At 31.8% G+C, this 21,577-nt stretch overlaps 1 protein-coding gene across 5 annotated transcripts in view; it reads left to right on the plus strand.

The window, feature by feature from the left end:
* LOC126743167 (probable beta-hexosaminidase fdl) overlaps nt 1–21,577 on the plus strand; it is a 136,633-nt gene that overhangs the window by 42,797 nt on the left and 72,259 nt on the right. For 3 of the 5 annotated variants that reach the window (XR_007662799.1, XR_007662800.1, XM_050450146.1), the window contains exon 1: nt 14,028–14,190. The exons of 1 other annotated variant lie outside the window; for it this stretch is intronic. The gene's annotated coding sequence lies outside the window, so the exon portion shown is untranslated. Of the gene's footprint in view, nt 1–14,027; nt 14,191–17,676; nt 17,898–21,577 lie in introns of those variants that run through there. One more of the 5 variants, XM_050450147.1, reaches the window with a different exon arrangement.

The raw sequence follows: 21,577 nt of genomic DNA on the forward strand, positions 1-21,577 counted from the left end.
CACATCTCGTGAGAGTAAAGAAAAACACTATTTCCAGTCGATCCAAACACTATTTAGAAAATGAAGCAATGATATAGAAAATAGGTGGAAAAATTAAATTCTCATTTATATATCCCTATCTCAGTCTAACAATTAGAAGGGGATGGGAGTAAAGTGATGTTTTTTGGGTATAATCAGGCCCATTACGAAAGAAAAACACTATTTCCAGTCGATCCAAACACTATTTAGAAAATGAAGCAATGATATAGAAAATAGGTGGAAAAATTAAATTCTCATTTATATATCCCTATCTCAGTCTAACAATTAGAAGGGGATGGGAGTAAAGTGATGTTTTTTGGGTATAATCAGGCCCATTACGAAAGAAAAACACTATTTCCAGTCGATCCAACACTATTTAGATAATGAAGCAATGATATAGAAAATAGATGGAAAAATTAAATTCTCATTATATATCCCTATCTCAGTCTAACAATTAGAAGGGGATGGGAGTAAAGTGATGTTTTTCGGGTATAATTAGGCACATTACGGAAGAAAAACACTATTCCCAGTCGATCCAAACACTATTTAGAAAATGAAGCAATGATATAGAAAATAGATGAAAAAATTAAATTCTCATTTATATATCCCTATCTCAGTCTAACAATTAGAAGAGGATGGGAATAAAGTGATGTTTTTTCGGGTATAATTAGGCACATTACGGAAGAAAAACACTATTCCCAGTCGATCCAAACACTATTTAGAAAATGAAGCAATGATATAGAAAATAGATGGAAAAATTAATTCTCATTTATATATCCCTATCTCAGTCTAACAATTAGAAGAGGATGGGAATAAAGTGATGTTTTTCGGGTATAATTAGGCACATTACGGAAGAAAAAACACTATTCCCAGTCGATCCAAACACTATTTAGAAAATGAAGCAATGATATAGAAAATAGATGGAAAAAATTAAATTCTCATTTATATATCCCTATCTCAGTCTAAACAATTAGAAGAGGATGGGAATAAAGTGATGTTTTTCGGTATAATTAGGCACATTACGGAAGAAAACACTATTCCCAGTCGATCCAAACACTATTTAGAAAATGAAGCAATGATATAGAAAATAGGTGGAAAAATTAAATTCTCATTTATATATCCCTATCTCAGTCTAACAATTAGAAGGGGATGGGAGTAAAGTGATGTTTTTTTGGGTATAATCAGGCCCATTACGAAAGAAAAAACACTATTTCCAGTCGATCCAAACACTATTTAGAAAATGAAGCAATGATATAGAAAATAGGTGGAAAAAATTAAATTCTCATTTATATATCCCTATCTCAGTCTAACAATTAGAAGAGGATGGGAATAAAGTGATGTTTTTCGGGTATAATTACACATCTCGTGAGAGTTTAGGCACATTACGGAAGAAAAACACTATTCCCAGTCGATCCAAACACTATTTAGAAAATGAAGCAATGATATAGAAAATAGATGGAAAAATTAAATTCTCATTTATATATCCCTATCTCAGTCTAACAATTAGAAGAGGATGGGAATAAAGTGATGTTTTTCGGGTATAATTAGGCACATTACGGAAGAAAAACACTATTCCCAGTCGATCCAAACACTATTTAGAAAATGAAGCAATGATATAGAAAATAGGTGGAAAAATTAAATTCTCATTTATATATCCCTATCTCAGTCTAACAATTAGAAGGGGATGGGAGTAAAGTGATGTTTTTTGGGTATAATCAGGCCCATTACGAAAGAAAAACACTATTTCCAGTCGATCCAAACACTATTTAGAAAATGAAGCAATGATATAGAAAATAGATGGAAAAATTAAATTCTCATTTATATATCCCTATCTCAGTCTAACAATTAGAAGAGGATGGGAATAAAGTGATGTTTTTCGGGTATAATTAGGCACATTACGGAAGAAAAACACTATTCCCAGTCGATCCAAACACTATTTAGAAAATGAAGCAATGATATAGAAAATAGGTGGAAAAATTAAATTCTCATTTATATATCCCTATCTCAGTCTAACAATTAGAAGGGGATGGGAGTAAAGTGATGTTTTTTGGGTATAATCAGGCCCATTACGAAAGAAAAACACTATTTCCAGTCGATCCAAACACTATTTAGAAAATGAAGCAATGATATAGAAAATAGGTGGAAAAATTAAATTCTCATTTATATATCCCTATCTCAGTCTAACAATTAGAAGAGGATGGGAATAAAGTGATGTTTTTCGGGTATAATTAGGCACATTACGGAAGAAAAACACTATTCCCAGTCGATCCAAACACTATTTAGAAAATGAAGCAATGATATAGAAAATAGGTGGAAAAATTAAATTCTCATTTATATATCCCTATCTCAGTCTAACAATTAGAAGGGGATGGGAGTAAAGTGATGTTTTTTGGGTATAATCAGGCCCATTACGAAAGAAAAACACTATTTCCAGTCGATCCAAACACTATTTAGAAAATGAAGCAATGATATAGAAAATAGATGGAAAAATTAAATTCTCATTTATATATCCCTATCTCAGTCTAACAATTAGAAGAGGATGGGAATAAAGTGATGTTTTTCGGGTATAATTAGGCACATTACGGAAGAAAAACACTATTCCCAGTCGATCCAAACACTATTTAGAAAATGAAGCAATGATATAGAAAATAGGTGGAAAAATTAAATTCTCATTTATATATCCCTATCTCAGTCTAACAATTAGAAGGGGATGGGAGTAAAGTGATGTTTTTTGGGTATAATCAGGCCCATTACGAAAGAAAAACACTATTTCCAGTCGATCCAAACACTATTTAGAAAATGAAGCAATGATATAGAAAATAGATGGAAAAATTAATTCTCATTTATATATCCCTATCTCAGTCTAACAATTAGAAGAGGATGGGAATAAAGTGATGTTTTTCGGGTATAATTAGGCACATTACGGAAGAAAAACACTATTCCCAGTCGATCCAAACACTATTTAGAAAATGAAGCAATGATATAGAAAATAGGTGGAAAAATTAAATTCTCATTTATATATCCCTATCTCAGTCTAACAATTAGAAGGGGATGGGAGTAAAGTGATGTTTTTTGGGTATAATCAGGCCCATTACGAAAGAAAAACACTATTTCCAGTCGATCCAAACACTATTTAGAAAATGAAGCATTGATATAGAAAATAGGTGGAAAAATTAAATTCTCATTTATATATCCCTATCTCAGTCTAACAATTAGAAGGGGATGGGAGTAAAGTGATGTTTTTCGGGTATAATTAGGCACATTACGAAAGAAAAACACTATTTCCAGTCGATCCAAACACTATTTAGAAAATGAAGCAATGATATAGAAAATAGATGGAAAAATTAAATTCTCATTTATATATCCCTATCTCAGTCTAACAATTAGAAGAGGATGGGAATAAAGTGATGTTTTTCGGGTATAATTAGGCACATTACGGAAGAAAAACACTATTCCCAGTCGATCCAAACACTATTTAGAAAATGAAGCATTGATATAGAAAATAGGTGGAAAAATTAAATTCTCATTTATATATCCCTATCTCAGTCTAACAATTAGAAGGGGATGGGAGTAAAGTGATGTTTTTTGGGTATAATCAGGCCCATTACGAAAGAAAAACACTATTTCCAGTCGATCCAAACACTATTTAGAAAATGAAGCAATGATATAGAAAATAGATGGAAAAATTAAATTCTCATTTATATATCCCTATCTCAGTCTAACAATTAGAAGAGGATGGGAATAAAGTGATGTTTTTCGGGTATAATTAGGCACATTACGGAAGAAAAACACTATTCCCAGTCGATCCAAACACTATTTAGAAAATGAAGCAATGATATAGAAAATAGGTGGAAAAATTAAATTCTCATTTATATATCCCTATCTCAGTCTAACAATTAGAAGGGGATGGGAGTAAAGTGATGTTTTTTGGGTATAATCAGGCCCATTACGAAAGAAAAACACTATTTCCAGTCGATCCAAACACTATTTAGAAAATGAAGCAATGATATAGAAAATAGATGGAAAAATTAAATTCTCATTTATATATCCCTATCTCAGTCTAACAATTAGAAGAGGATGGGAATAAAGTGATGTTTTTCGGGTATAATTAGGCACATTACGGAAGAAAAACACTATTCCCAGTCGATCCAAACACTATTTAGAAAATGAAGCAATGATATAGAAAATAGGTGGAAAAATTAAATTCTCATTTATATATCCCTATCTCAGTCTAACAATTAGAAGGGGATGGGAGTAAAGTGATGTTTTTTGGGTATAATCAGGCCCATTACGAAAGAAAAACACTATTTCCAGTCGATCCAAACACTATTTAGAAAATGAAGCAATGATATAGAAAATAGGTGGAAAAATTAAATTCTCATTTATATATCCCTATCTCAGTCTAACAATTAGAAGAGGATGGGAATAAAGTGATGTTTTTCGGGTATAATTAGGCACATTACGGAAGAAAAACACTATTCCCAGTCGATCCAAACACTATTTAGAAAATGAAGCAATGATATAGAAAATAGATGGAAAAATTAAATTCTCATTTATATATCCCTATCTCAGTCTAACAATTAGAAGAGGATGGGAATAAAGTGATGTTTTTCGGGTATAATTAGGCACATTACGGAAGAAAAACACTATTCCCAGTCGATCCAAACACTATTTAGAAAATGAAGCAATGATATAGAAAATAGATGGAAAAATTAAATTCTCATTTATATATCCCTATCTCAGTCTAACAATTAGAAGAGGATGGGAATAAAGTGATGTTTTTCGGGTATAATTAGGCACATTACGGAAGAAAAACACTATTCCCAGTCGATCCAAACACTATTTAGAAAATGAAGCAATGATATAGAAAATAGATGGAAAAATTAAATTCTCATTTATATATCCCTATCTCAGTCTAACAATTAGAAGAGGATGGGAATAAAGTGATGTTTTTCGGGTATAATTAGGCACATTACGAAAGAAAAACACTATTTCCAGTCGATCCAAACACTATTTAGAAAATGAAGCAATGATATAGAAAATAGGTGGAAAAATTTAATTCTCATTTATATATCCCTATCTCAGTCTAACAATTAGAAGAGGATGGGAATAAAGTGATGTTTTTCGGGTATAATTAGGCACATTACGGAAGAAAAACACTATTCCCAGTCGATCCAAACACTATTTAGAAAATGAAGCAATGATATAGAAAATAGGTGGAAAAATTAAATTCTCATTTATATATCCCTATCTCAGTCTAACAATTAGAAGGGGATGGGAGTAAAGTGATGTTTTTTGGGTATAATCAGGCCCATTACGAAAGAAAAACACTATTTCCAGTCGATCCAAACACTATTTAGAAAATGAAGCAATGATATAGAAAATAGGTGGAAAAATTAAATTCTCATTTATATATCCCTATCTCAGTCTAACAATTAGAAGAGGATGGGAATAAAGTGATGTTTTTCGGGTATAATTAGGCACATTACGGAAGAAAAACACTATTCCCAGTCGATCCAAACACTATTTAGAAAATGAAGCAATGATATAGAAAATAGGTGGAAAAATTAAATTCTCATTTATATATCCCTATCTCAGTCTAACAATTAGAAGGGGATGGGAGTAAAGTGATGTTTTTTGGGTATAATCAGGCCCATTACGAAAGAAAAACACTATTTCCAGTCGATCCAAACACTATTTAGAAAATGAAGCAATGATATAGAAAATAGATGGAAAAATTAAATTCTCATTTATATATCCCTATCTCAGTCTAACAATTAGAAGAGGATGGGAATAAAGTGATGTTTTTCGGGTATAATTAGGCACATTACGGAAGAAAAACACTATTCCCAGTCGATCCAAACACTATTTAGAAAATGAAGCAATGATATAGAAAATAGGTGGAAAAATTAAATTCTCATTTATATATCCCTATCTCAGTCTAACAATTAGAAGGGGATGGGAGTAAAGTGATGTTTTTTGGGTATAATCAGGCCCATTACGAAAGAAAAACACTATTTCCAGTCGATCCAAACACTATTTAGAAAATGAAGCATTGATATAGAAAATAGGTGGAAAAATTAAATTCTCATTTATATATCCCTATCTCAGTCTAACAATTAGAAGGGGATGGGAGTAAAGTGATGTTTTTCGGGTATAATTAGGCACATTACGAAAGAAAAACACTATTTCCAGTCGATCCAAACACTATTTAGAAAATGAAGCAATGATATAGAAAATAGATGGAAAAATTAAATTCTCATTTATATATCCCTATCTCAGTCTAACAATTAGAAGAGGATGGGAATAAAGTGATGTTTTTCGGGTATAATTAGGCACATTACGGAAGAAAAACACTATTCCCAGTCGATCCAAACACTATTTAGAAAATGAAGCAATGATATAGAAAATAGATGGAAAAATTAAATTCTCATTTATATATCCCTATCTCAGTCTAACAATTAGAAGGGGATGGGAGTAAAGTGATGTTTTTCGGGTATAATTAGGCACATTACGAAAGAAAAACACTATTTCCAGTCGATCCAAACACTATTTAGAAAATGAAGCAATGATATAGAAAATAGGTGGAAAAATTAAATTCTCATTTATATATCCCTATCTCAGTCTAACAATTAGAAGGGGATGGGAGTAAAGTGATGTTTTTTGGGTATAATCAGGCCCATTACGAAAGAAAAACACTATTTCCAGTCGATCCAAACACTATTTAGAAAATGAAGCAATGATATAGAAAATAGGTGGAAAAATTAAATTCTCATTTATATATCCCTATCTCAGTCTAACAATTAGAAGGGGATGGGAGTAAAGTGATGTTTTTTGGGTATAATCAGGCCCATTACGAAAGAAAAACACTATTTCCAGTCGATCCAAACACTATTTAGAAAATGAAGCAATGATATAGAAAATAGATGGAAAAATTAAATTCTCATTTATATATCCCTATCTCAGTCTAACAATTAGAAGGGGATGGGAGTAAAGTGATGTTTTTCGGGTATAATTAGGCACATTACGGAAGAAAAACACTATTCCCAGTCGATCCAAACACTATTTAGAAAATGAAGCAATGATATAGAAAATAGATGAAAAAATTAAATTCTCATTTATATATCCCTATCTCAGTCTAACAATTAGAAGAGGATGGGAATAAAGTGATGTTTTTCGGGTATAATTAGGCACATTACGGAAGAAAAACACTATTCCCAGTCGATCCAAACACTATTTAGAAAATGAAGCAATGATATAGAAAATAGATGGAAAAATTAATTCTCATTTATATATCCCTATCTCAGTCTAACAATTAGAAGAGGATGGGAATAAAGTGATGTTTTTCGGGTATAATTAGGCACATTACGGAAGAAAAACACTATTCCCAGTCGATCCAAACACTATTTAGAAAATGAAGCAATGATATAGAAAATAGATGGAAAAATTAAATTCTCATTTATATATCCCTATCTCAGTCTAACAATTAGAAGAGGATGGGAATAAAGTGATGTTTTTCGGGTATAATTAGGCACATTACGGAAGAAAAACACTATTCCCAGTCGATCCAAACACTATTTAGAAAATGAAGCAATGATATAGAAAATAGGTGGAAAAATTAAATTCTCATTTATATATCCCTATCTCAGTCTAACAATTAGAAGGGGATGGGAGTAAAGTGATGTTTTTTGGGTATAATCAGGCCCATTACGAAAGAAAAACACTATTTCCAGTCGATCCAAACACTATTTAGAAAATGAAGCAATGATATAGAAAATAGATGGAAAAATTAAATTCTCATTTATATATCCCTATCTCAGTCTAACAATTAGAAGAGGATGGGAATAAAGTGATGTTTTTCGGGTATAATTAGGCACATTACGGAAGAAAAACACTATTCCCAGTCGATCCAAACACTATTTAGAAAATGAAGCAATGATATAGAAAATAGGTGGAAAAATTAAATTCTCATTTATATATCCCTATCTCAGTCTAACAATTAGAAGGGGATGGGAGTAAAGTGATGTTTTTTGGGTATAATCAGGCCCATTACGAAAGAAAAACACTATTTCCAGTCGATCCAAACACTATTTAGAAAATGAAGCATTGATATAGAAAATAGGTGGAAAAATTAAATTCTCATTTATATATCCCTATCTCAGTCTAACAATTAGAAGAGGATGGGAATAAAGTGATGTTTTTCGGGTATAATTAGGCACATTACGGAAGAAAAACACTATTCCCAGTCGATCCAAACACTATTTAGAAAATGAAGCATTGATATAGAAAATAGGTGGAAAAATTAAATTCTCATTTATATATCCCTATCTCAGTCTAACAATTAGAAGGGGATGGGAGTAAAGTGATGTTTTTTGGGTATAATCAGGCCCATTACGAAAGAAAAACACTATTTCCAGTCGATCCAAACACTATTTAGAAAATGAAGCAATGATATAGAAAATAGATGGAAAAATTAAATTCTCATTTATATATCCCTATCTCAGTCTAACAATTAGAAGAGGATGGGAATAAAGTGATGTTTTTCGGGTATAATTAGGCACATTACGGAAGAAAAACACTATTCCCAGTCGATCCAAACACTATTTAGAAAATGAAGCATTGATATAGAAAATAGGTGGAAAAATTAAATTCTCATTTATATATCCCTATCTCAGTCTAACAATTAGAAGGGGATGGGAGTAAAGTGATGTTTTTTGGGTATAATCAGGCCCATTACGAAAGAAAAACACTATTTCCAGTCGATCCAAACACTATTTAGAAAATGAAGCAATGATATAGAAAATAGATGGAAAAATTAAATTCTCATTTATATATCCCTATCTCAGTCTAACAATTAGAAGAGGATGGGAATAAAGTGATGTTTTTCGGGTATAATTAGGCACATTACGGAAGAAAAACACTATTCCCAGTCGATCCAAACACTATTTAGAAAATGAAGCAATGATATAGAAAATAGGTGGAAAAATTAAATTCTCATTTATATATCCCTATCTCAGTCTAACAATTAGAAGGGGATGGGAGTAAAGTGATGTTTTTTGGGTATAATCAGGCCCATTACGAAAGAAAAACACTATTTCCAGTCGATCCAAACACTATTTAGAAAATGAAGCAATGATATAGAAAATAGATGGAAAAATTAAATTCTCATTTATATATCCCTATCTCAGTCTAACAATTAGAAGAGGATGGGAATAAAGTGATGTTTTTCGGGTATAATTAGGCACATTACGGAAGAAAAACACTATTCCCAGTCGATCCAAACACTATTTAGAAAATGAAGCAATGATATAGAAAATAGGTGGAAAAATTAAATTCTCATTTATATATCCCTATCTCAGTCTAACAATTAGAAGGGGATGGGAGTAAAGTGATGTTTTTTGGGTATAATCAGGCCCATTACGAAAGAAAAACACTATTTCCAGTCGATCCAAACACTATTTAGAAAATGAAGCAATGATATAGAAAATAGGTGGAAAAATTAAATTCTCATTTATATATCCCTATCTCAGTCTAACAATTAGAAGAGGATGGGAATAAAGTGATGTTTTTCGGGTATAATTAGGCACATTACGGAAGAAAAACACTATTCCCAGTCGATCCAAACACTATTTAGAAAATGAAGCAATGATATAGAAAATAGATGGAAAAATTAAATTCTCATTTATATATCCCTATCTCAGTCTAACAATTAGAAGAGGATGGGAATAAAGTGATGTTTTTCGGGTATAATTAGGCACATTACGGAAGAAAAACACTATTCCCAGTCGATCCAAACACTATTTAGAAAATGAAGCAATGATATAGAAAATAGATGGAAAAATTAAATTCTCATTTATATATCCCTATCTCAGTCTAACAATTAGAAGAGGATGGGAATAAAGTGATGTTTTTCGGGTATAATTAGGCACATTACGGAAGAAAAACACTATTCCCAGTCGATCCAAACACTATTTAGAAAATGAAGCAATGATATAGAAAATAGATGGAAAAATTAAATTCTCATTTATATATCCCTATCTCAGTCTAACAATTAGAAGAGGATGGGAATAAAGTGATGTTTTTCGGGTATAATTAGGCACATTACGAAAGAAAAACACTATTTCCAGTCGATCCAAACACTATTTAGAAAATGAAGCAATGATATAGAAAATAGGTGGAAAAATTTAATTCTCATTTATATATCCCTATCTCAGTCTAACAATTAGAAGAGGATGGGAATAAAGTGATGTTTTTCGGGTATAATTAGGCACATTACGGAAGAAAAACACTATTCCCAGTCGATCCAAACACTATTTAGAAAATGAAGCAATGATATAGAAAATAGGTGGAAAAATTAAATTCTCATTTATATATCCCTATCTCAGTCTAACAATTAGAAGGGGATGGGAGTAAAGTGATGTTTTTTGGGTATAATCAGGCCCATTACGAAAGAAAAACACTATTTCCAGTCGATCCAAACACTATTTAGAAAATGAAGCAATGATATAGAAAATAGGTGGAAAAATTAAATTCTCATTTATATATCCCTATCTCAGTCTAACAATTAGAAGAGGATGGGAATAAAGTGATGTTTTTCGGGTATAATTAGGCACATTACGGAAGAAAAACACTATTCCCAGTCGATCCAAACACTATTTAGAAAATGAAGCAATGATATAGAAAATAGGTGGAAAAATTAAATTCTCATTTATATATCCCTATCTCAGTCTAACAATTAGAAGGGGATGGGAGTAAAGTGATGTTTTTTGGGTATAATCAGGCCCATTACGAAAGAAAAACACTATTTCCAGTCGATCCAAACACTATTTAGAAAATGAAGCAATGATATAGAAAATAGATGGAAAAATTAAATTCTCATTTATATATCCCTATCTCAGTCTAACAATTAGAAGAGGATGGGAATAAAGTGATGTTTTTCGGGTATAATTAGGCACATTACGGAAGAAAAACACTATTCCCAGTCGATCCAAACACTATTTAGAAAATGAAGCAATGATATAGAAAATAGGTGGAAAAATTAAATTCTCATTTATATATCCCTATCTCAGTCTAACAATTAGAAGGGGATGGGAGTAAAGTGATGTTTTTTGGGTATAATCAGGCCCATTACGAAAGAAAAACACTATTTCCAGTCGATCCAAACACTATTTAGAAAATGAAGCATTGATATAGAAAATAGGTGGAAAAATTAAATTCTCATTTATATATCCCTATCTCAGTCTAACAATTAGAAGGGGATGGGAGTAAAGTGATGTTTTTCGGGTATAATTAGGCACATTACGAAAGAAAAACACTATTTCCAGTCGATCCAAACACTATTTAGAAAATGAAGCAATGATATAGAAAATAGATGGAAAAATTAAATTCTCATTTATATATCCCTATCTCAGTCTAACAATTAGAAGAGGATGGGAATAAAGTGATGTTTTTCGGGTATAATTAGGCACATTACGGAAGAAAAACACTATTCCCAGTCGATCCAAACACTATTTAGAAAATGAAGCAATGATATAGAAAATAGATGGAAAAATTAAATTCTCATTTATATATCCCTATCTCAGTCTAACAATTAGAAGGGGATGGGAGTAAAGTGATGTTTTTCGGGTATAATTAGGCACATTACGAAAGAAAAACACTATTTCCAGTCGATCCAAACACTATTTAGAAAATGAAGCAATGATATAGAAAATAGGTGGAAAAATTAAATTCTCATTTATATATCCCTATCTCAGTCTAACAATTAGAAGGGGATGGGAGTAAAGTGATGTTTTTTGGGTATAATCAGGCCCATTACGAAAGAAAAACACTATTTCCAGTCGATCCAAACACTATTTAGAAAATGAAGCAATGATATAGAAAATAGGTGGAAAAATTAAATTCTCATTTATATATCCCTATCTCAGTCTAACAATTAGAAGGGGATGGGAGTAAAGTGATGTTTTTTGGGTATAATCAGGCCCATTACGAAAGAAAAACACTATTTCCAGTCGATCCAAACACTATTTAGAAAATGAAGCAATGATATAGAAAATAGATGGAAAAATTAAATTCTCATTTATATATCCCTATCTCAGTCTAACAATTAGAAGGGGATGGGAGTAAAGTGATGTTTTTCGGGTATAATTAGGCACATTACGGAAGAAAAACACTATTCCCAGTCGATCCAAACACTATTTAGAAAATGAAGCAATGATATAGAAAATAGATGAAAAAATTAAATTCTCATTTATATATCCCTATCTCAGTCTAACAATTAGAAGAGGATGGGAATAAAGTGATGTTTTTCGGGTATAATTAGGCACATTACGGAAGAAAAACACTATTCCCAGTCGATCCAAACACTATTTAGAAAATGAAGCAATGATATAGAAAATAGATGGAAAAATTAATTCTCATTTATATATCCCTATCTCAGTCTAACAATTAGAAGAGGATGGGAATAAAGTGATGTTTTTCGGGTATAATTAGGCACATTACGGAAGAAAAACACTATTCCCAGTCGATCCAAACACTATTTAGAAAATGAAGCAATGATATAGAAAATAGATGGAAAAATTAAATTCTCATTTATATATCCCTATCTCAGTCTGAAAATTAGAAGAGGATGGGAATAAAGTGATGTTTTTCGGGTATAATTAGGCACATTACGGAAGAAAAACACTATTCCCAGTCGATCCAAACACTATTTAGAAAATGAAGCAATGATATAGAAAATAGATGGAAAAATTAATTCTCATTTATATATCCCTATCTCAGTCTAACAATTAGAAGAGGATGGGAATAAAGTGATGTTTTTCGGGTATAATTAGGCACATTACGAAAGAAAAACACTATTTCCAGTCGATCCAAACACTATTTAAAAAATTGAGCAATGATATAGAAAATAGATGGAAAAATTGAATTCTCATTTATATATCCCTATCTCAGTCTAACAATTAGAAGAGGATGGGAATAAAGTGATGTTTTTCGGGTATAATTAGGTACATTACGAAAGAAAAACACTATTTCCAGGTGTTTCAAACATAATTTTATTCTCAAAGGATGGGAACAAAATGATGTTTCTAAACAACGTTGTTGTTTTATTTTTTACTATGCAAAATGTATTATTTTACATTCTCATTCATAGAAGGCTGCAGATTTAATAGAAATACGAGTAGATTTGATAGAATTTGTTCGGTTTGAATGCAACATTTCATAGAGCACAATGAACGACAATGGAGTTTTTGCATGTGAACTTCTGATATATCCATGAAATTCTAGCAACAATCTCAGGGCCCATTTGAGCCAAATTTATAAATTTGTAAGACCAATTTACTAAAAAATTCTCTAAGATATAAACGAACGTTGCGTTAATAAATTAAAAACAGGTCAAAAGCCAATTGGACAGGCATTTTAAGCTTCAGTGTATTGTATTTGAACTACTGATACCAAAATGCCAACATTTGTAGCAAAGAGATTCTAGGCAAAAATTAGAACCAATTTACTTAAACCTTATCTGAGATATAAGTGAACCTTAATAAACTTTAGCAGGTTGCCAGTCAATTGGATAAGAACTTAAGGCTCAAAAAACAAAGTGTAAACCACGTCCATTTAAATTATGCATTTTTTCCAATGTTCATCCTAATTTTCAACATTTTAATTTTTCTATTAAAATATAACACAACGGGTACGAAATAAAACAGGCAGATTGTTTTATCTTCTATTGAAAACGGTTCTAAAGACATCGTCCATCCATCGTCTGTGTTTATATTAACACCAATCAAATTTAAGAGAGGCCGATGGTAATAAATTAGATAAGTAAAGTGTGCTCTCTACGGTGTCGAATTACAATTTTTGCTTCGACTTATTTGATATATTTAACATTTTCGAAAGACATTTAGGAAATTTAGTAAAAACGTCCGATTCACTACCGAAGCCGAACGAAACGAGAATAATAAAACCGACCGACCGGTACGACCGTCTGGTCGCGTTCATGAGGCCATCGCCCAACCTTGATTTTCATCATACCTGGTGCGACGTGGTTCCGTGGATGTTCGTTTCTTTCGTTATTATGTGATCCTGCTCACTGTTTTCTGTGTGTCTGTGTGTGTATCAACAAAGTACTTCTTCATTTAGGATCATTATTGGCGTTTGTTTGTAGACGCACCCCGGGTGAGTACCACACGATTAACTCATACTCTCTATGAACCCATTTTAGGGTCAAAACAGCTGTTGCTTACTCATTCTTCATTGACAAATTGAGTGGTTTATTGCATGTGTACTTATGGTATTATGTTGGCGTAATTAATTAATAATGAGACGCAATAATAACAAACATGTTCGCCTTTCATAAACTTTAATTAAGCTCGTCGAACAAGTTATAAAACTCTGTTTGTGGTGCACTTTTCAAGGCTCTTCGTTTGTTTATATACGTTCAATTTATTCGCATCGTAAATTGTTGCTATACGAAAACTCCCAAAATACTTATTAATTTAAAAAAAACCGTATGAATTATTGTGACGACTTTTTGGACTTTCCAGACTTCTGGAATCGTTTTTTTCCAAGTAGTTTAAATAATTTATTTCAGGCATTTGAAGTCATGTTGTTTGAATTAATTGGTTATGTGTAATGAGTACGTACCTGCTCTTAAGTTTCTCCTTGCAGTTGTTGTTGTACTACAGTAGATGCACTAAAACAAAAACAATTTAAAGGAAATTTTTAATTTTTTCCTAGAAAGTTGAACAGGTTTCCTGTTTTTATTAAGGCAGGTTAAGAACTTTCTTATTTCTTCCTTTTGGACCTTTTCAGGACTCTCCTTTTTATCCAGTAATTTTATGAAATTTCTAATTTTTTCCAGGATTTTTTCAACTGTTGTTTAAAGAAAAACAGCTGAAAACTTATTGGGAAATTCTCCATACGTTTGAAGTTATTTAATGTAATGCATGGAAAATCCCATTTCTGCCTGGCTTGTAGAGATACCAGGAAATTGATTATTTTTTTCCAGGCATATTAAATATTAATAAACAAAATATAAACTGTCAAAAAAATTTAATTTTTTCGATTTTGGCAAGTTCCAAAATTAATGCGAAAATTAAAAAAAAATACCCCAAAAAATTCCATAAAACTAAAATAAGAAAATTATTTAAATTTCGCGCCAAAAAAATCCGAATAGTGGCGCCACTTTAGGCCCCGCCTTTCTCCTCAAAAGACGGCCATTTTGTATGTGAGCGAACCACATTATTTTATTACCCTCCTCTCCCATATGCTAGACTGAGATGGAGATATTATTATGAAAATTGAACTTAAGTGTAATGCAGTTAATTATTGGGTTATAAGATAATTCACATTAACTTTTCAAGGTCAAGGTTATATTTTAATTTTGAGGTCACAGTCTAAAGCATGCAAGCCGGTCAGAAGTTAGTTGTAATCGGATAAAGTAGGATTCATATGATACTTAGACTGTGACTCCCTGTTTAAAATACATATTAACTCAAAAGGATAAATAAATTTAAATTTTATAAAAACAACATTGTGGCAACATTGTTATTGACATTAGAATTCCAACTGACAGAAGTGACAGATGTCGTTTTTAGGTTATGTTTCGATTTTTATGTCACACTAATTTTTTTTATGTTACGTTATGAGACTGTGACTCACTCAATTTACGCTAAAATAAATAATTTATCACTGTGAGTGACTTCATATACTTATTACAACTGACACGTGACGGATGACGTTAAGGTTATGTTTTCATTTGCACTTGAGGGTCCTAAATCATCACCGTGCATATTACAGGCTAGGTATTAAATGTTTATTATTATTTTCAGTGTCACAGTATAAACGTACAAGCCGACCAAAATGTGTTTTCGTTGGCCGATATGAACCTTAGACTGTGACTCGCGAGTTTACTTGGCCCGAAACTTTTGCCAATATTGAACAGCGTGAATACATTATTTAAATAATAGTAATAAATACGACAATTTCACTTCTGTACTATCAGGCTCGTCTGGAAATTATGTATTTTTATCATAGTTTAATTAGTGTGACAAGGACAACACTACCCTCTCATTTAATATCAGGGTTGCCAGATAGGTCTTTTTCCCACTAGAGGACCTCTAAAAATGGCTTTACATTTTTTTTCCCACTAAAGTATATTACGATGCCTAAAATGTATGACGCTTTAAGCTAATACACAGACATTAAATAAGGACATGTTTTATTTTGTAGTGAAATGAAATGTTTACATTTCTGTTTCTCCATTGTGATTCCTTCATCTTGCGTCCTCGTCGCTCTACAAGAAATTTAAGCACCTGAGTCTGCATCCGTCTTTTTCATCTATGAACACTGACAAAGACGCAAGATATCGGAATAACGCGATAAAAAGAGAGTTCCGTTTAATTTTTCTGGCTTACCCATAAAATTGTATTTCCAAAAAGGATCATTATTACTATAACAATATTTTCCTCTACTCACTAAATATCACCCTAAAAATCTCACTGTATGTATAAAAAAAAACCCTAAATTTAGTGGTAAACCCACCAAACGGGAACATAACCTCAAATTCCCACTAAATACTTTATCACCCTAAAAATTTCACTGATGTATTAAAAAAAAAACCCTAAATAGGTGATTGAGTAATTTAGGACCCAATGATTTTTTAGTTTTTTTTTGGAAGCTTACCTTAAATCCATTAAATTAAAACAAAAAAAATGTTGAGTCATTTTTTAACAAAAAAAAAAACGAAAATTTTTGTTGTATATGGAGCACGATTTTCCCATGCTTCTCTATTTATTTATGGACACAAATATTAAAAGTATACTAGAGCATTATCGCGCACTATCACTTTTATATTGATCTAAAATATTTTTGCTTTATTCCTATATTAAATTAAAAAAAATAACACTTTCAAAGTTGTTTACCAAATTGCCTCCTTTAATTGAGGAACGTTGACGTTTATAAATAACTGTCAAATTATTGACATTTGACATATAACCTATTCAGGAGAGTCAAACTAAACACTACAACGTTGCCGGATTGTGAAGCTATTTTCTTAGCTTTCATTATATTATATTATTTTATTACATAAAGGTGTCAGGCCAGTTGGTTTACTTTGTTCAAAGTTTTATTTCTATGTCGATTTTTTTGTATAGTAACTTGTGTCACCATCTTACATTTTGTTGCATAAGCCGCAGGCACAATTAAAAAATATAAACAAACGTTGCGTGCTAAAATAGAAACGTTGAACAATTCATTTACAACTTGTAAGAAATTCCAAGTAAAAACCGAACTTTATTCCTTCCATTAACTTCGTTAATAACTGCCGACTTTTACCTAAACTTTAGGAACTTTTGTCCAATGTGGCAACACTGCCGCACATCCTCCTGCAAAATAGACATATCGGAGAGTTTTCGCATACCAACGTTTTGAAAATGACGTCATTTAGTAAGAAGTTTTTTTTCATTTTTTAGGGAATATTCAAAAAATTTTTCTATAGACCGTACTCTTTCTACTAAGCAATGGTAGCGAGTGGTAAAACCATAAATCTACCATCACCGTTTAATAAATATAATATAAGAACATAACATAACCTCAAAACTAAACAACACGCAAAAACTCTCCCGACGACATTCGTTCATCTCCGTGTGATTTTTCAACGGTTTGATTTCAAAACACTTTAAAAATAGTTTATTAGTTCGCGGTTTACGGGGTTATCGTCGCCGTTGCATGGAAATCGGTCTTTTCATTAATTAAAAGTTATCCGGGCATAAGGAATCATTTAGTGGAACACTCCTTATGTGTACAATTATTATAAAAAAACCCATTTGGAAGTATATAAAGTGTGGTGCGTGTGAGTGACGAATAAGCGGATTTAACTGTTTGTAAGTGTTATAATAGCAACTTATTATAATTATATTCATATTTAAATTGAGTAAGTTAATTACGTCTAAGTATATTAGAAAAACCCGCATAAGCAAGCCAGTGTGGTGAATTAAATGGTGTAATTACTCACTTTTTCCGAGAAAGTTTCATTTTAATTTGTTTACGATGTTTATGCATTCGGTTCGATATCTTGGATGGGAACAAATTCTGGAACGTCATTATTCGCGGAAATACACTTCATTATTAAAATATCCATTCTCAAACTTTTCAATCATAACCTCAATCCTCAATCAAACATAACCTCTAAATGACATTATTTGGGATTTGTATATTGATTTATACTACTGAGAACTACCTACAGCTACCTAATAATGAATTACTTGGTTCAGTCTAAGTTTTGTGTATTCATTTCATATTATTTTAAAATTTAGATATAATTTATAATTAAATTGAGAATACCTTGCAAGATTACAGATAGAAATCGGAGAGGTGATAGTGGCTCGATAATTATAGGGGCAAAGTGAAACATATTTTATATTTTGAGACAAAAGTTTCATATAAAAGAGTTATTATGTTATATTTGTATTGTGTATAGGTACCACAATTTTACCTTATATTAGGAATAGCTAAGATTTTAAATCAGTTTCTAAATATTTGTGATAAATGATCTGAATAGGAAACTTATTTTAGCTATGGGTCATGTTGGAATTACAGATTTTATGTTGCAATCTTTTGGTGAAAAAAAAGGTTTCCTACTTGAAATTCACTTTGCAGTTGCCTAATTCAATCATCCTATATCAACAACTACTTGAAGGGGAATTTTGGTTTCTTATATAACATAATTCGACTCTTAAATAGGGATGATTTACAAATTGATGCAGCATCCCGACTTTGTTGTGAAAGAACTCTACTCTTGCACTGCCATAGCTTAAGTACCCTAAATTAAGTTTAAAAGTACAATCCTTAAAACATTGCCATAAAATAAAAATTATGTTGAGTTATATTACATACACTTTATGCTTTGTTCGAAAAGAAGTTAAAGTTCAAACTCGGCTAGATTATCAACATTTTCATAGAACAACAGTTCATATCATCAGTTGAACATAATGCAAATGAGGATCCGATCAGTTTTTGGTCTTTTATCCATCCTCCAGTTTGTTGTCTTTAATCAGAATAAGTCTGATATTAAGCCTTTGAAATATGGAGTTCCACAGGGGTCTGTCTTGGGACCCATACTATTTCTTATCTACATAAATGATCTGGCCTTTTCACAGGAGGGCTCTGTTAGCACTGTTCTGTTTGCTGACGACACAATTTACTATCAAAGTTATCACCCTTCAAATATCATTAATTTAGATCTCCAGACCCCGAACCTCTTTCAATGGTTCTTGGCAAATCGTCTTTCTCTCAATAGTTCAAAGTCACAAACACTTAATTTTACTTTGCGGCACAATACATTGACTGAGCATCCTGCTTTTGGAAGCTGTTCAGATGAGGCTAAGTTTCTTGGTGTTCACCTTGATCCAGGATTGACTTGGGAACAACATATAGTCAAACTGTCCAGTCTGTTATTCCTCTTTAGAAATCTAGTGGGAATTACTTCCTTGCAGGTCTTACTTACAGCATATCATAGTAGTTTTCACTCACAGCTAACTTATGCCATACTGACATGGGGTCATTCCTGCCATATAGATAAAGTATTTGGGCCGCAGAGAAAGTGTATTCGTATTGTGACTGGTCAGGGTTACCGAGATGACTGTAGGGAATCTTTTCGGAAGCTTAAAATATTAACTTTGCCGTCGGTGTACATTATGCAGTGCCTCTTGCGTGTTCACCAAAATCTGGATCACTATAGAACCCACCTACATTTTCATAATTATGAAACTAGGAATTGTAATGAGCTAGTGCCTGAGTTTAGTCGGCTTGAGAGATCAAGAAATGGAACCAGATACTTTGCACCAAAATTTTATAATTGTCTTTCAACAAACATTAAATCTCTTAGCCTTCCGCAGTTTAAAAAACAAATAAAAATGCATCTCTTGAGGGGTGCATTCTACTCATTTGAAGAGTACTTCTCATCCCAATTTTAATTTTAATCTTATATGTTAATATTGTCTTAATAAGAATGTATGTTAAGTGTTTTAGGTTTAGTGAAAATATTGTGATTAGATGTTATATTTTATCATGCTTCTGGGCAAAACTTGTTAATTTGTATTTTATCTTTTATCTTTAATTGTAAGTAAGTGACTTGACTTGTAATAATGCATTGTATGTATATTATTATTAATAAATACTACTACTACTACATCCAATTAGTAAACAAACCACAAACTATGTACCTTAACAACAATGTGAAGATTGATCCAAAAGTTTATTAGTGGTAAAGTTTTCCCCAATGTTCTTTATTATTTCTTTTTTTATAAGCCAAGTACCTTAGGCAAAATCTTTGAATCAATAATTATCAGTAACAACCAATCTATTCATGACTGACTGTCCGAAGGCATTTGATGAAATAAGTCACAAAATTTTACTTGATTATAGGTATACTTGCAATTTGGCTTATGAAGTTTTACTGTACAAATAGAGGCATCTTATGTACCTTAATAGAGTAACCTAGGACCTCCTCTATTCATAATATGGATCTGTTTCCTCTTTGAATTATTGTCGGAAAGCTTCAGTGTGATTTGGGTCCAGTTTGGCATATTGTTTTGATAATAGTATACATTTTTCTTTTATTCATTCTTAAGCAGTTATACTGTGACATGCCTCTAAAGTAAAAAATAAAAAAAAAATCATTCTTTCTTAGTGGGTTTGTTTGAAAATATTTTTTTTTAATTCACAGTCTAAATCAAATTGTTTATATTGAAGGAGTATTTATTGTTGTCATGCGGAAAAAGCGAGACTAAACTCCTTTAAAATCCCAAATCCCCTAAAATGTTTTAACATGATATGGTGACTCACAGTCTAAGTACTACGTCGATTCTTCTTTACCCAAGCCAGCCATTTTTAGCCAACTTATATGCTTAGACTGTGACGCAGAAAATTAAATACTTTTTGCTTCATGGCTTCACATTGAATTGTACTTTTTTTTTTAGTTTCAATAATTATATTTTCGGTTGACCTTGATAAGGTCGTTAGGAAAAAAAAATTATTGATTTGACAGCTTCTATTGTAATATTTTACTAGCGTTTCTCATAAAACATGTAGAGGGTGTTCCAAGTTAAGGCTTTGCTTAAACATTTTTTTTAAAGCATGATGATACGACGTTTCGTCTCTTGAATTAACCGTCGTCAACCTTTTTTTTTTATAGGAAACAATTCTACCGCAAATTCAAATAGTCACACTTAGGACCTACATGAGAAAGAGAGAAGAATGGTTAGATAATTCTTACCATACAGTATATGCAATTAATGGTCCAATTAATTCCCCATTATGTAACCATTTGATTAGATATAACGCTGTAATGTTTCTATCGGCTTCCTATTATTTATTGAAATTAAATTTAACAACCCACATCCGTCAGATACCCGCACTCGAGGCAATTTGCATGACATCCTTGCGTTCTGTATTATCGCTGCATTTCGTAGTTTTATTTATTTATTGTTGGGAATTTCGGTAAGTTTTATTATTAAATGTTTATCGAGTAAATGTGGTTCTAACCAGTTTCGTTCGTATTTTG

Source organism: Anthonomus grandis, chromosome 12 (assembly GCF_022605725.1).
Source record: "Anthonomus grandis grandis chromosome 12, icAntGran1.3, whole genome shotgun sequence".
Taxonomy (NCBI): domain Eukaryota; kingdom Metazoa; phylum Arthropoda; class Insecta; order Coleoptera; family Curculionidae; genus Anthonomus; species Anthonomus grandis.